The 16,064-nt window shown below is 42.8% G+C and overlaps 1 protein-coding gene across 14 annotated transcripts in view; it reads right to left on the bottom strand.

The window, feature by feature from the left end:
• Window positions 1-16,064, bottom strand: part of PSD3 (pleckstrin and Sec7 domain containing 3) — a 573,880-nt gene that overhangs the window by 81,440 nt on the left and 476,376 nt on the right. The gene's annotated exons all lie outside the window — the stretch shown is intronic.

Genomic DNA, 16,064 nt, shown 5'->3' with positions numbered 1-16,064 from the left:
GACAGGAAGCGGGTGGGAGGGAGACTCAAGAGAAGGGATGTGTTATATGTGCAGTTGATTTGCATTGATGTATGATAGAAACTAACACGACACTGTAAAGCAATTATCCAACAAAAAATAAATTTTAAAAAATGATAAAAAGATAAAATAAAATGTAAGGGTAAATTATTACCATCCATCTGAGGAGCACAGGTAACTGCTGAATCAGACAAGCTTGAATCTGGCTCATCAGGTGACACCAAATCAAGTTTCTTCAACTTCACAAGCACCTTCTGACCAAGGAACTTCAGAGTCAAAGACTCTGCTGAGAGTGCATTTCTATGAGTAGAATTAAAATAGGCTCCTGTAATGGTAACACAGCCCAAGTGCCCTTGAAAGCGCCCCTGGGCCAAAGCTAGTGCAGGTAAACAAAAAGAATTCCCAGTGGCAAGGAAGAGCAGCCAGGAGTCTGTTCTCGGGGAGACAGCAGTCTGACTCTTTCTCCCCACGTGAGAGCCTCAGGAGGTCCTGCCGGCTCCTCTCTCTGAAACGCAGCTCCTGACCCTCCCTGAAGACTGTGACAGACGTCAGCAAACAGCCTCCGCTGCGGGCTGCGTCTGCAGTGAGGCTGCCATCAGCTTAGCTCTCAGCTCCTCCCCGTCAGGCCAGCCTCTTCCATCCGATTAGACGGCCAGTGCTCGGACGGGAGTCCCCGGTTCCCACCGTACTCTATGAGGGCAACAGGACTGCATTCCGCCAAGGACCGCAACAAGCAGCGGAAGCGCTGCCAAAACAGCGTGCAACAACACTGATCAACTAACTCCACCCGCAACTTACTCACGGTAAGAGGTTTTAAAGGGAGGTTTAGTACCCACCACCTTATCATAAGTGATCTTTAAAAAGAGACAGCAGGCCCCAAATGGAGTCACTTGTGCTCGGCCCACCTCACCAGACCAAGGCTAAATACAACCTCCCCCAAGGAATGGTCTTCGCCAACTAGTCTGGACGCTTCTTGTCAGCACCAGCAGGAAATCTGCTACAGAGGCCCTGTCCACCCCTCAGAGGAACATGAGGTGTCCCCTCGGCCCTTCCCTCCTGCCTAGAAAAGCCTTCCGTTTTGTATAGCTCCTCCGTGCTCCTCTCTGCTGGCAAGGTGGAATGCTGCCCAGCTGACCAATGGTTTAATAAAGCCAATTATGCCTTTACATTTGTTTCATTGTATTTTTGTTATTTATCAGTCACTGTTTTTTTTTTTTTTACTGATAATCATTCTATGTGTTTGTTGTACCTTTTCCAATTTGTCTTTGTCTGGCAAACATTTTTCTGTATTTGAGACATCAGTATATTTCATTAAGCTTCTAAATTTTCTATTGTATTAGTGTTTATATTTTAAGTAACAAATGTTTCACATAAAATGTCAATTATTCCTGATAACATAAGTTATATTTGTCTAGTGTCAATAACAAAAAAAATTTTGTTGGTTATCTATTTTACTTTCTTTCAGTTATACATATATTAATACTTGTATCTATTCTTTTTCAAATTCTTTTCCCATTTAGGTTATTACAGAATATGGAGCAGTGTTCCCTGTGCCATACAGTAGGTCCTTCTTGGTTATCTGTTTTAAATATAGCCTTGTGTGCATGTCTGTCCCAAACCCCAATCTATCTTTTCCCACTAGCCTGCTCCACTGGTACTCCTAAGCTCATTCTCTAAGACTTGGAGTCTGTTTCTGCTCTGTAAATAAGTTCATTTATATGATACCGCTTATATGCAGAATCCCCCATTGCCATTCTAATTCAACACATTCTCATTAATGGCAAAAAAATTTTAAGAAAATAAGAAAATAAGGAAAATAACAGGAAAACACACACATACACACAGAAAAAATATATATAAAATCCCTAAAACAGTTTACGTAAGCTGTTGGTATATAAGCTTCTAATCATTTTACTATGTACACATTTGCCACAAAACTGTGGTATCATCCTTGTTCCCTTTAAACACCACTCCTTATACAATCACGTCATTTAGAAACGGGTTGCCAGACTGGCACTGTATAGCTCCTGGTGGCCATTAAGCTGTTTCCCAGATACTGACGGTGCTGCTGCCGCCAACATCCTGCCCCTAAAATAAGAATTAAGCTGCTAGGGACTTCCCTGGTGGTCCAGTGGTTAAGAATCCAACCGCCAAGGCAGTGGACATGGGTTCGATCCCTGGTCCAGGAAGATCCCACACGGCGCAGAGCAACTAAGTCCGCGCGCCACAACTGCTGGGCCCGAACTCTAGGGTCCACAGGCTGTGGCCTCTGAAGCCCGTGCGCCCGGAGCCCAGGCTCTGCACTGGGAAGCCTGCGGGCAGCAACGAAGACCCAGCACAGCCTCAATAAATATGCAAAATTTTAAAATTAAGTTCTTAAATAACACTCAGGTTCATTCTGTGTGCCAGACATTGTACTAATGAGCATCTGTAAGGTGGCCGTTCTCGCTGTGGGGCTTCTGCACAACCCACTTCCCTCCCTGGAATATTCCTACACAAGCTCTCTGTGTCCAAAGACGTTATGGACTTCCTTTTCCCATTAGCTGAATGACACCTGCTCAGATATACCCCCTTCCTCTCCATAAATTATTCCCCATCAAGAGTGAACGGACTGGCACACAGCTGGTGCACGAAAGAATGTCTGAAATGAATCAAGGATCTACCTAGTTTCAAAGCTCAAATTCTTAATTCTGTACTACCTAGTGATAAAATTTTTGTACATAAATTTCTATCACCATAATTACTTCCTTGAGGAAATCAGTATTGCACCTTTAATTCCAAATATTCATCAGGCTGCTGAGGAATTTAATAAACTACAATATATAAACACAGAGACTCCAAGATTATTTTCTTCTTTCTCCTAAATGTCAACTATACTGAAAATATAAACAGAATGAGTCAACAGTACACACAAAATAATTTCTAAAAATCAGATGTAAAGAAAACTGCATTCTTTCAGAAAGAAACATGCAGATTCAGAACAGATTTTTTTCGTTGCCAAAAGATTATAGTTTCTATTACACAGTCCTTGTCAAAAGTACTGTTTTTGAGAATGGTGGGTAATCTGTTTTAATCAACTTCATTGCAGGAAAGGGTGGATTGTAAATGAAGGCCAAGACCCATGAAATGGAGCTTAAAAACCTAAACCTTGTTCTTTTAGTCTAAATGTAGAACTGTGAAGAGGCACTCCTTGTTGAAAACTGATCAAACGTCCCCGGAACTAGACTGCTGCCAAACTCCTGTGAGGACGCGGACGGCTGCCTTCACGGCGCTGCTGTGTCCCCGTGCCAAAGCGCATCACGGGACAGCCCTGCCGCACAGCCAGGCGGCGAGGGCGGGGGGCCTCAGCCTGGTTTTAAAATAACTGCTTTGCTCTGTCTCCACTTCAAGAGTCTATCTCTAACAGGAGGAGACACTGTCTTCTGGGGGAAAAAAAAATCCCACTTTTATTAGCTCTTAATTATAGTGTCGCTGTTCCCAATGTTACACAATAGCAAAGATCTCTGCCTGTATTGCCATCATCAACTCTATTTTCAGTATGGGTGACTCAGAATAATATCTGCTTCCTCAAATTTGACATGCGGGGCTGAATTTTCGAAACCTTTGCTGATAGGCAAACTATAAGCCCCTCTAAAGTGAGTGGAACCCCCTAACCTTCTCAAGACACTTCCCAGCATTCCTTACATCCAAAGTGTTTAAAACGAGATTTAAAAAATGTGAAACAAATATGGCTCCCACACTCTTAAAAAGCAACGAACATTTCCATGTTTCAAATAGAAACAAATCTCAGGTGGGTAAAATCACTGAAGAATCTATATTGGAAATGTGATTAAAATATTTCAAAATTGTTAAAGTGATATGTCCACATAATTAGCCTCTTTTAATTCACTTCTCCCAACTCTTCCAATCCCATTTTCCAAAAGGAACCACTTTTTAACATTTACTGTGTCGCAGGGTACAATGTGGGAGATGCAGGTTCTATCCCTGGATCGGGAAGATCCTCTAGAGGAGGAAATGGCAACCCACTCCAGTATTCTTGTCTGGAGAATCCCATGGACAGAGGAGCCTGGTGGGCCACAGTTCATGGGGTCGAAAACAGCCGGACACGACTGAGCGACTAACACAGGGTAGTCAGTTTGCATCACACCCTTAAACAATGTGCTGTGATAACAGATTGCAAAAATTCTCTATTGATTTTCTACTGAGAGAGATGAGGCTTCAGCATATGTGACTGCTCCATCCCACCTGCCCAGTACATCTTATGGTTTTTATTTGTATCACTATGTGCTGCCCCTTACAGAAGGAAATGGCAACCCACTTCAGTATTCTTGCCCAGAGAATCCTATGGACAGAGTAGCCTGGTAGGCTGCAGTCTATGTGGTCGGAAGAGTCGGACATGACTTAGCGACTAAACCAGCATGTGTCGCCCCAGCAGTTTCAAGCACATGCATCATTTCCTGTGTCCTGGGTATTAGGCAGCCTGTTTCTACTTCTAAGAGCAGCATGATGTATAGAATTGTGTGTATAACTATATCATACACTTAACTATATATATATATATGCAGTCATGTATAGAATCTATTTCTGTAAATATGACTTTCTCCGCTTGATCTGTTATAGGCTCAGATAAATGAATAAAACTATTTGATTATGCTAAAAGAATAGGAGCAGCATGATGGTTCTCTTCCTGTGTCCCTTGGATTCTCTGATTTCTGCTTTCCTATCCCAAATTCTTTCATCTGCATCTCACAGGGTTAAGGCGAACAATGTTCACTTCCCATTGTATAAAGGCTCTTCCAACTTTATTACTGCCAACTGTCTTTCAAAGCGGGGAGACCACTGACACTCACATTGCTCTAAAATGCTTGCCAACACTTGGTATTGTTACTCTTTCAAATTCTGGCCAATGTGACTTATGTGAAAGGATTTCTCACTGATATAATTAAATCTTTTACATTTCTAAATGTGAAAAACTAACACAATCTTACTATTGTGTTGAAGATTTAAAGTATTACACTGGTGAATACTAATTTAGGGGTTTGGGTTTTATAATTGTTATTTTTCTTGAACAAATTTCAAGAAAAATATCAACTGTTTCTCAACTTTCCATTCAATCAGATATGCTATAAAGTTTTAAAAATTTTATGATGAAACATTAAGAGGTCAGAAGGTTGTCAACAGCAATAAACACACGTGTCCCAAACGTTGAATAGTCATCACTACAGCTGAACTGCTGTGTACTCCTCGTTGGCTGCACGTTCTTCCCCTTTTTTGCCAGAACAGATTTCCGTACGTAAATGCAGTCCCATTAAAAACAGCGCTGTGTTGCATGCTTCAGGATGTTACCATATGTGCACATTTCTCTGCAAGTTAAGTTTTTCATTAAACATTACCTTTTGTGAGAGTCATTCATGTTAAAAATTGTAACTCTAGTTATTTGCTTTTCACAGTTACATAGTTTTCTATTACATAAATATATGAAACCCTTCCAATGTCTTATTCTGAGCTATTGTGAGGTTGCTTAAACAACCCCTTTCACGTAAAACAGCAAGAATTTTTGTAGATACACACTTAGGACTGGATTAACTGAGACACGGGTGTAAATTCTTCCAACTTCATTTATGATTGTCAATTGTCTTCCAAAGTGAGGAGGTCACCAACACTCACATTGCTCTAAAATTCTTGCTAACATTTGGTATTATTACTCTTCCAAATTCTGGCCAATGTGACGTGAGATAATATCTCACTGTGTGTTTAATCTGAGGATCCTTGGTAATCTGAGGATTATTGGTAAGGCTGAGGATCTCTTCATATATTTATGTATGCCATGCTAAGCCACTAAAGTCATGTCTGACTCTCTGTGACCCCATGGATTGTGGCCCACCAGGCTTCTCTGTCCATGGAATTCTCTAGGCAAGAATACTAGAGTGCGTTGCCATTTCCCTCTCCAGGGGATCTTCCCAACCCAGGGACTGAACCTGGGTCTCCTGCACTGCACGTGGATTCCTTACCGTCTGAGCCACTGTAACAATATATCCTTTCACTGTTTTTGTCTCTCTAAATCTTAAGAGAGCTTTCTCAGAACCCTCCTACATGGTAAGTGGGAATGTAAATTGGTACAGTCACTATGGAGAACAGTATGCTGCTGCTGCTAAGTCACTTCAGTCGTGTCCAACTCTGTGCGACCCCATAGACGGCAGCCCACCAGGCTCCACTGTCCCTGGGATTCTCCAGGCAAGAACACTGGAGTGGGTTGCCATGTCCTTCTCCAATGCATGAAAGTGAAAAGTGAAAGTGAAGTCGCTCAGTCGTGTCCGACTCTTCGCGACCCCACAGACTGCAGCCCACCAGGCTCCTCCATCCATGGGATTTTCCAAGCAAGAGTACTGGAGTGGGGTGCCATTGCCTTCTCCGGGAGAACAGTATGGAGGTTCCTTAAAAACTAAAAACAGAGCTACCTTATGACCCTGCAATCCCACTCCTGTCATATACCCGGAGAAAAACATGATCTGAAAGGATACGTGCACCCCAGTGTTCACTGCAGATCTGTTTACAATAGCCAGGACATAGAAGCATCCTAAATGTCCATCAACAGATCCATGGATTAAGAAGATGTGGTCCATATACACTGCAATATTACTCAGCCATTAAGAGAGCATTCTTTACCCAAAGGTCATTAAGATGTTTCACATTTTGCTCTAAACATTTTAGATTTTGTCTCTCAAATTTTTACCTTTAATCTCCCTGAAACTGATTTTTATGGTTGGGCTGAGGCCCAGAAACACATATATCCCAGAGCCCCCATCCACACCCACCTGCATTCCATATGTACACACTCACCATACACACCTCATCCCTTCCACACACAACCACATACCCCCACACCACACACATCACCCACTCACCTACCACACATAAACACACCCTCAGCACCATTTACTGAAACACTTCTGTAGTCTTTAAATGATCTCAGTCACTGCCTCCGTTTCATGACCACGTTACCATAAACTAACACGGCTACTTCCAGACCCTCCTATCTGCTTCACTGTCCTCTGGGGATCTAGTCATCTGGGAGACATCAGCACGGCCCAGCTGTACTTCTCAATTCTGAACATCTTATGCGGTATCTTAGCTAACAATATACGTTTTTAACAATTTGTGCTGTGGACTCTAGATTGTAATTATGTGTCTGGTGTGTATCGTATACCGAAAGGTAAGCGCCTAAGCGGAGAGAGGCTATATTTAAGATAGTCTTTGGGCATGTATATAGTTTTAGGTGCTTGAGGAGTGTTTAATTCATGGAGGAAAAAAAAATTCATTTCTTGCACCTCAACTGACGTACAGTGTGCTAATAAAATGAGCGGAGCGCTTCATTTCTTGCCACGCTGACACTGAAGTAGGACCACGGCGCTAGGCAGGGCCTGGTGCCCCTCTTCTGCCCTGTCCCCACAGGCGGCGGCGTCTATATGGGAGGTGGGGGTCAGGAGACGTGGTCCACAATGTCGGAAGACCCTGGGGCCAGAGAAGCAGCGGTTTTGTGTGAGGAGGCCTGGCACGATGAGATGGGGAGTTGTGGAAAGGATGGTCAGAAAATGCAGATAAATTCACACAATCCAATTTACAAAAGAGTGCTGGGATGGCCAAGTAAAGGACATGCTTACACCTTGCTGACCCCAGGCTGAGACCTCTAGTCATCTAAATACATGCCACAGTCCTGATGGAACAGACGTGGCGAACTTGAAAGTTTTCTAAGCATATGTTCTCACAGGCACTGCTTTTTAATAATGTGCCATAGTTAGCTTGGTATAATCAGATTTTAGTTCCGCCAGATTTCCTGATATTCTATATTATAGCTTTGGCTAATAAATTTAAGATGAATTTCCTCCTTAGCAAAATGGGGATAATAGTAGTAATATCTGCTTCCTAGGGTGAAGATTAAATGAAGTGATGCATGAAGTGCTTAGGAAAAAGCACTAATATTGAGTAATCACTTGATTATCTTTCTTATTCATCATCATTAGCACATTCATATTTAGAGTACCTTGTTTTCAACTTTTTTGATTTTTACAAATATCTTGCATTGGTTAATAAAACTAAGAGCATGTATTGAACTTTATTTTTCATTCTGCCTGACAAAATCCAGAAGATACACTTTGTTTTCTAAATCTGATTGTTCAAAGCTTGCCCTTAATGTCAGATTTAATGGGTCTGGTGAACACATATACTTCTATGAGACAGAACATTTGCTTTTAATCATGATTTGTTTCCTGGACAAATTTCTGAGCTGAGCATATCTTTAAAAGGCTAAATAAATAAATAAGAGGAAAGAAAATCTCCAAGTTAAAAAAAAAAGTTTATATGAAGAATTGAAATACTCTGACAAATTTAGTACGTTAGAGTAAATTTAAAAAATGAAAGATATAAATCTTGAGTTGGACAGGTAGTCCGTTATAGACAAGTTTACCAAGGTTTTAATCTTTCCCCAGACTTTTGACCCAAACTGTCACTTATGAAAAACTTTCACCAGAGCACCCACCACGTGTACACATACTTACAAATGCAATAGAGGCCTGAGGCAGACGGGCACCCCTCAGCATAAAGCAATTGGACATTCATTCCCTATTGACCAACCAAAATGAGAACAGCAGGACAATTAAGGGAGGAGGCTGTGCCCTGCCCAGACCACATATTTCTCATTCCTGAAGTCAGGAGATCTCCTCAACCACATGTGTGCAGAAAAGCTCCTCGGAGGTCAAAGGGAGTGAGGGCAACCAACGCTAAGCTACGTGCACTCCCCTGCGGCAGAGACCCCTTGGCCAAGGGACGCACGTTCACACAGGGAAGGATCCGGAGATACCCCAAACATGGACCGTGAACCGGGCAAATCAGAGTGACTGGCCAAAGGAAAACCGCAAGAGACGCCTGTGTAAGTGATTTAAACTGCTATGAGGGTGCCACTCGGGGACTCTCGCTCTGAGGCTGCCCGTGTGTCCCTCCACACATACTGGACTCTCTCCTCTTAATAACTTTACTTCACTTGCTTCACTACTTCCTGTCTTCATGGAAATTCTTTTGCGCAAAGCCGAAGGGCCAGAGCCCTTGTCACTGACCACTGGTCTAGTGGCTAGGATCTGGCGCTTTCACTGCCACGACCTGGCCTCTGACTCTGGGTGGGAACCGAAGCCCTGCTCCAAGGACGTACAGGCCGCCTGAGATGGCTAGAGAGAATATGATGAATCCAAATAAGTTTCTACAGACTTGGCAGAATAAGGTGCCCAAGGGGTATCATTACACAGACTTCTCAAAAATTATTTGGATTTTCCATTTCAGGAAAGCTCCACTACTGCTTTTTCACTCTTCTAAGATATTAGAAATGAAAAGTGATATGCTTTAAAACACATTAGGCAAGAGTAATATAAAGCATATTTTAAATCTGCTTATGGTGACCAGCTCTCAAAACAGAAGGATGCGTTTAGAAGCGTGTCGGGTGATGTTGCAGGAGCCATCCAGCAGCGAGATTAACCAGTTAAAGCAGATATGACTGGAAGTCCAACAAAAGGGATGGGGGGAGTATGGAAGAGATTAGCTGGGAAAAAGACAAATGGAATAAAATCCAACATTCTTTAAAGGAATAGAACCAAATCCACCCCGAAAAATGTCACAATGTCTGGCATCCAAATAAAAATTGCTAGGAATGCAAAGAATGTAACAGTCCCAGAAAAGACAGAATGAATTTGAAGAGAAGGACCTTAAAACAGCTATTGTAAACATGAAAAATCTGCTCAAGGATATTAAGAAAGATACAAACTTGATAAGGAGAGAAACAGAGGATGAAAAATTTCACTTTGCAGTTTCTAAGATAAAAATACTCTATGTGGGATAAAAATACTGTGGTAAACTTGAAGAAAAAGCAATAAAAATTATTAAAATAAATAAAGTACTGAAGAAACAAACAAAAGAGTTGGAAAACAATGTAATATGGTGCAATATATAGGGAACTACAGTCCCAGAAAGAGGGGTGGGTACTATAAAAATGACGACTGAAAAACTTCTAGAATTGGTGAAAAACATAAAGCGATGAATCCAAGAACTTAAAAATAATCACCAGGCAAGGAAAACATAAAGTAAAACACCTCACAACAAAACTACTTAAAATCAAAGATAAAGAGAGACATTTTCAGAGTGGCCAGAGGGGTAGGAACCCACACTACATACACAGGAACAAAAAATGATGGCAGACCTTTGTCTAAACCACACAGGGCAGAGAACAACAGAACAACATATTAAAATTTTAAACAGAAATGAAAGCACTGTCAAGGAATTATACACCAGTGAATATAAATTCCTAAAGTTAAGGTGCAGCACAAATTATTTTAAAAGCCAATAAAACATGAGAACATTTCTCACCAGCAGTTTACTATCAGATATATTGAAAGAAATTGTTTAGGCAGGAAAAAAAAAAAGCTACTAAACAGAAATGTGAAATTACAAAAAGGAACCCAGTACACCAGCAGTGGTCAGTATGTGAGTAAAAGTAAAGAATACATTTCTTTCTAAAGCAAAAATAATAACAATGTAGCATGAGTTTAATAAACATAATTAAAATGTATGATAATAGCACATTCCTAGTAAAGAGAAAGGGGAAACCTGTTATAAAGGTTTCAAAGTACACACAAAGTGGTAACATTTGAAGGCAGACTGACAAGCTAAAGATTATACTGTAAACCTTCCAGCAATCATTAAACTTATTAAATAAAGATGTACAACTAATATGCCAACAAGTGAAGAAAGACTGAACCACACACATCCACACACAGTCCCAAAAAAGGCAGAGAAAGAGGAAAAAATAAAAATCAAAGAGCAAGATGGCAGAATTAAAGTCAACGATATCCGTAATTACTATAAATGTAAACACTCCAATTAAAAGACAGTGGGTTAAAAAGACCCACCAGTACATTGTATAAAACAATTTTAAAGACAAGACCGTGGAGTAAGACAACAAAGCTAGAAAAAATTTCTGTATATTATGCAAAAATTGAAAAGAAAGCTAGAGTCACTATATTAATATTACATAAAGTAGATTTCAAACTAAGGAATGTGACCAGGAATAAGGAAGGTCTTTTCACAACAAAGGGATCATTTTATCAAGAGGACATAAAATGCACCGTTTTCAGGAATGCAAAACAGTACAGTTTAGAAGTTTATTACAAGGTTAAATGTATACTTAGCATATATCCCAGCAGGCTCACTCCCTCACCCTAAGATCCCTTCTGAAAAGAGATGAAAACATTTCTATATGCATAGACTTGTTTGAGACTATCCAAAGCAAGTTTATTTATAAAGCCCCAAACTGAAAACACAAAAGCCCAGCTGGTACATGTGTAAACTGTGGGATATCCCAGCAATGGAATGAATCTGCAAAGAACACGACCAAGCAAAAGAAGCCAAGCCCAAAAATGTATGCAGGATTCCACTCACTGAAATTATAGGAAAGAGAAAGCTCAGAGCCCAAGGACAAATAAGGGTTGCCATTGGGAGTAAAGTGGAAGGAATTAACTATAAGAACTTTGTCAGCTAATGGAAATGCTATATGTCTTGGTTGTGATGGTAGTCACACAACTGTATACATTTTGAGAACTCAGACGATGTACTTGAAGTTGATAAACTTTCAGTTCAGTTCAGTTCAATTCAGTCACTCAGTCGTGTCCAACTCTTTGTGACCCCATGGACTGCAGCACCCCAGGCCTCCCTGTCCATCACCAACTCCCGGAGTTTACTCAAACTCACGTCCATCGAGTCAGTGATGCCATCCAACCATCTCATCCTCTGCCGTCCCCTTCTCCCCCTGCCTTCAATCATTCCCGGCATCAGGGTCTCTTCCATTGAGTCAGTTCTTCACATCAGGTGGCCAAAGTATTGGAGCTTCAGCTTCAGCATCAGTCCTTCCAGTGAATATTCAGGACTGATTCCCTTTAGGATGGACTGGTTTGATCTCCTTGCAGTCCAAGGGACTCTCAAGAGTCTTCTCCAACACCATAGTTCAAAAGCATCAATTCTTCAGTGCTCAGCTTTCTTTATAGTCCAACTCTCACATCCATACATGACTACTGGAAAAACCATAGCCTTGACTAGATGGACCTTTGTTGGTAAAGTAATGTCTCTGCTTTTTAATATGCTGTCTAGGTTGGTCATAACTTTTCTTCCAAAGAGCAAGTGTCTTTTAATTTTATGGCTGTAGTCACCATCTGCAGTGATTTTGGAGCCCAGAAAAATAGTCTCTCACCGCTTCCATTGTTTCCCCATCTACTTGCCATGAAGTGATGAGACCAGATGCCATGATCTTAGTTTTCTGAATGCTGAGTTTTAACCCAACTTTTTCAGGCTCCTCTTTCACTTTCATCAAGAGGCTCTTGAGTTCTTCTTTGCTTTCTGCCATAAGGGTGGTGTCATCTGCATATCTGAGGTTATTGATATTTTCTCCGGCAATCTTGATTCCAGCTTGTGCTTCCTCCAGCCCAGCGTTTCTCATGATGTACTCTGAATATAAGTTAAATAAACAGGGTGACAATATACAGCCTTGACATACTCCTTTTCCGATTTGGAACCAGTCTGTTGTTCCATGTCCAGTTCCAACTGTTGCTTCTTGATAAACTTTAGTATATATAAATTATCACTGGGCTTTCCTGGTGGCTCAGCTGGTAAAAGAGTCTGCCTGCAACATAGGAGACCTGGGCTCAATCCCTACGTTGGGTAGATTCCCTGGAGAAAGGAATGGCTACCTGCTCCAGTATTTTTGCTTAGAGAATTCCATGGACAGAGGAGCCTGGGGTTGCAAAGAATCGGACACAACTGATTATCTAATTATCATTAGAAATTATGCACTTTCCTGTACTGAAAAAGTTGAATTATCTTGTCCATACTAATGTGATCTTAAAATCCATGAAAAATTGAATTAGGAATATCTAGGAAGAGCTTGAGGATTAAAGCCTCAAACTTCAAGGCTCCTCCCGCAACCCCCGTCTCAAAGGCAGAAGTGAGGAGCCCTGGGTGATAACACAAGCGTAGGAGGGAAGTCTGGAGACTGGGCCCAGTTGGCCCCATCTTACCTGAGTCATCTGTTTCCCCACCTATTTTGGGCTCTGAGGCAGGATCAGAAACAGAGACTGAAGCAGAGGCAGGTAACAGGCAGAGCTTCTTATGTTGCTAAAAAGAAAAAGCCTGTGACATTTAAAACTGCCCTAACCAACCAGAAGTTCGCAAAGGAGATACCTAAGGCTTTGAAGCAGTCATTTGAAAGGATCCAGGGTCAGACCCACCTGCTGATGTCAGAGAGGCTGGGGCAGCTGCAGCCCTGGTGGGACACACGGGAGCCAGCCACTGTGGATGCCCGCTCTACCTCGGGACACCGGGGCTGGCAAGCGCCCCGTCGGTCCTCCCCTTGACTTGTAAGCCTTGGGACCCAGCCGCACCTCCACCCGCCAACCTGAAGGAACCAGGAACTCAGGCCATGCAGCTAACTAGGTGGGGACACAGTCCCGCCCACCAGAAGGCTGCCTCAAGGCCTCCCTGAGCCCACAGCTGGCCCTGAACACGCCCTGTCCACCAGAGGGTCCGGGACCTGGCTGCACACACCAGCGCACAGGGCCCAGACCTGGGAGCCCCAGGGCCCTGCAGCCATCGACCCCAGGACCCAGCTCCACAGAGTGAACAGGCACCAGCCTCAGAATCTCCTGGGCCTTGGCCCCACTCCCCAGTGAGCCTGCTCTAGCCTTGGGACCAGCATCAGCCACCAGCAGGCAGAGACACGCCCAAGGAAAACTGCAGCCTTGGAGCCTGCAGACTGAGCCCGCCCACGAGCTGGGCCCTAAACTGCCTACCTCCAGGCCAACACCAGCTCTGAGAGACACTGGGTCCCTTAGCCAGCTGCCCCAGGATCCAGTTCCACGCAACAGAGCTACAATTCCAGTTCTGGCACCCCTGGATCCTGCAGTTAGACCCCAGGACCTGGCTCTGCCTGTCACTGAGCCAGCATAAACCCTGGGCTCACCAGGAGTGAGGCAGCCAGCCACCTGGTGACTCAGGCGCACCAACCAGTGACCAGCAAGCTCTGCACAAGGAGGGCCTGGCAAGCAACCAGACCGGGGGCCAGCCACGCCTGCGAGATCACCCATTGTAGTCAGCCCACCACGAGGGGAGGACCCACAGAGTCATCTTAGGATGAGGCACCCCTAGAGCACAGAGCTCTGGTGAGTGCTGCTGGGCTACAGAGGAAATCCCCTACCAAAGGTCGTTCTCCAAGGGCAGGAAATGTTACCAAGTTATCAGATACACAGAAATGAAACCAGCAAATAAGGCACAGTGAGATGACATGAGAATGTGCTCCAAATATAGGAACAAGAAGAAACCCTAGAAGAAGAACTAAGTGGAGATACACGATTTAATTGAGAAAGAGTTCAAGGTACCAATTGTAAAGATGACCAAAGAACTCGGGAGAAGAATGACTAAACAGAGGGAGAAGTTAGGACTTTTTAACAAAGAGTTAGAAAATACAAACAACAACTAAACAGATGAAGAATACAACTGAAATAGAAAAATACACTACAAGGAATTGGCAGTAGATGAAATGATACAGAGGAATGGATCAGTGAACTGGAAGACGGAGTAGTGGAAATCACTGCCGCTGAGCAGAAAAAAGAATAAAAGAAATGAGAATAGTTTAAGAGATTGCTGGGGGCAACATCAAGTGCACCAACATTCTCAGTTAGGGGCACCAGAAGGAGAAGAGAGAAGGTGGAAGACAACATTCTTGAATACATAGTAGCTGAAAACTTCCTTAACCTGGGAAAGGAAACGGACTTCTTGGTTGAAAATCCACAGTCTGAAACAGGATCAACCCAAAGGGGACTACACTGACACTGTAATTAAAATGGCAAAAATTAAAAAATAAAGACAGCATATGAAAAGCATCAAGGTAAAAGCAATGAGTTACTTACAAAGGAGCTCCTCTAAGGCTATCAGCTAACTTTTCCAGCCAAGATATGGAAGCAATTTAAGTGTCCATCAACTGATAAATGAATAAAGAAGATGTGAGATACACATACCGCCCCCCCCCACACACACACAATGGCATCTCAGACATGAAAAAGAATGAAATTCTGTCATTTGCAACAATGTGAATGGATCTGGAGGGTATCAAGGCTAGTGAAAAAAGGCAGACAGAGAAAGACAAATACTGTGTTTCACCACTTATTCCTGGAATCTAAAAAACAAATGAGTGAATATTCCAAAAAAGAAACAGACTCACAGATATGTAGATCCAGCTAGGGTTTACCTTGGGGAGCAGGATGGGGGAGGAGCAATATGGGGTGGGAGATTAAGGGATAAAAACTACTACGTATAAAATAAATAAGCTACAAGGATACATTGTACACACAGGAAATTACAGCTGATATTTTATAATAACTATAACTGGAGTATAACCTAGACAATTTTTGAATCACTATGTTATACACCTGAAGATAATATTATAAATCAATTATACCTCAATAAGAAAAGAACACATATGATATGCAAAATAATAAAGAGAAAGAAATGCAGGAAACGCCCTGGAGACAGTTCTTCATCTTCAGGTGTTTCCCTGCTCCTTCTTCCTAAGCTGTTAGACGTAACTTTCACCTGTCACTGGTGTACAGACAGAACATTGTTAGAGAACGAAGCAGCCTCGCGGGCTAGTGCACAGGGTGCCTAGAAAAGGTGGTGGGGACACTCCTACAGAACTTGGGAAGCAGCACGGGCCAGCGTCAAAGCTACTCTATCGCAACGTTTCTCTTGACGGCACCCCAGCAGAACATGCTAGAATACGCTAACACCTGAAGGAAACAGTGTAGACGGGAGCAGCAGGACTGTGCACCCCAGCGCCGCACGCCTGTGTCTGGAGGAGCAGCCTGACGCTGAGCATACGCAGCGGCTACCTCCGTCTGTCCACTGTCCTGTCTGCTGTGACTGCCATTTCACCCTCTGCAAAGGCCATCCCAGACACACACACG

Source organism: Cervus canadensis, chromosome 31, assembly GCF_019320065.1.
Source record: "Cervus canadensis isolate Bull #8, Minnesota chromosome 31, ASM1932006v1, whole genome shotgun sequence".
Taxonomy (NCBI): Eukaryota; Metazoa; Chordata; class Mammalia; order Artiodactyla; family Cervidae; genus Cervus; species Cervus canadensis.
This window is presented reverse-complemented; position numbering and strand designations above follow the sequence as displayed.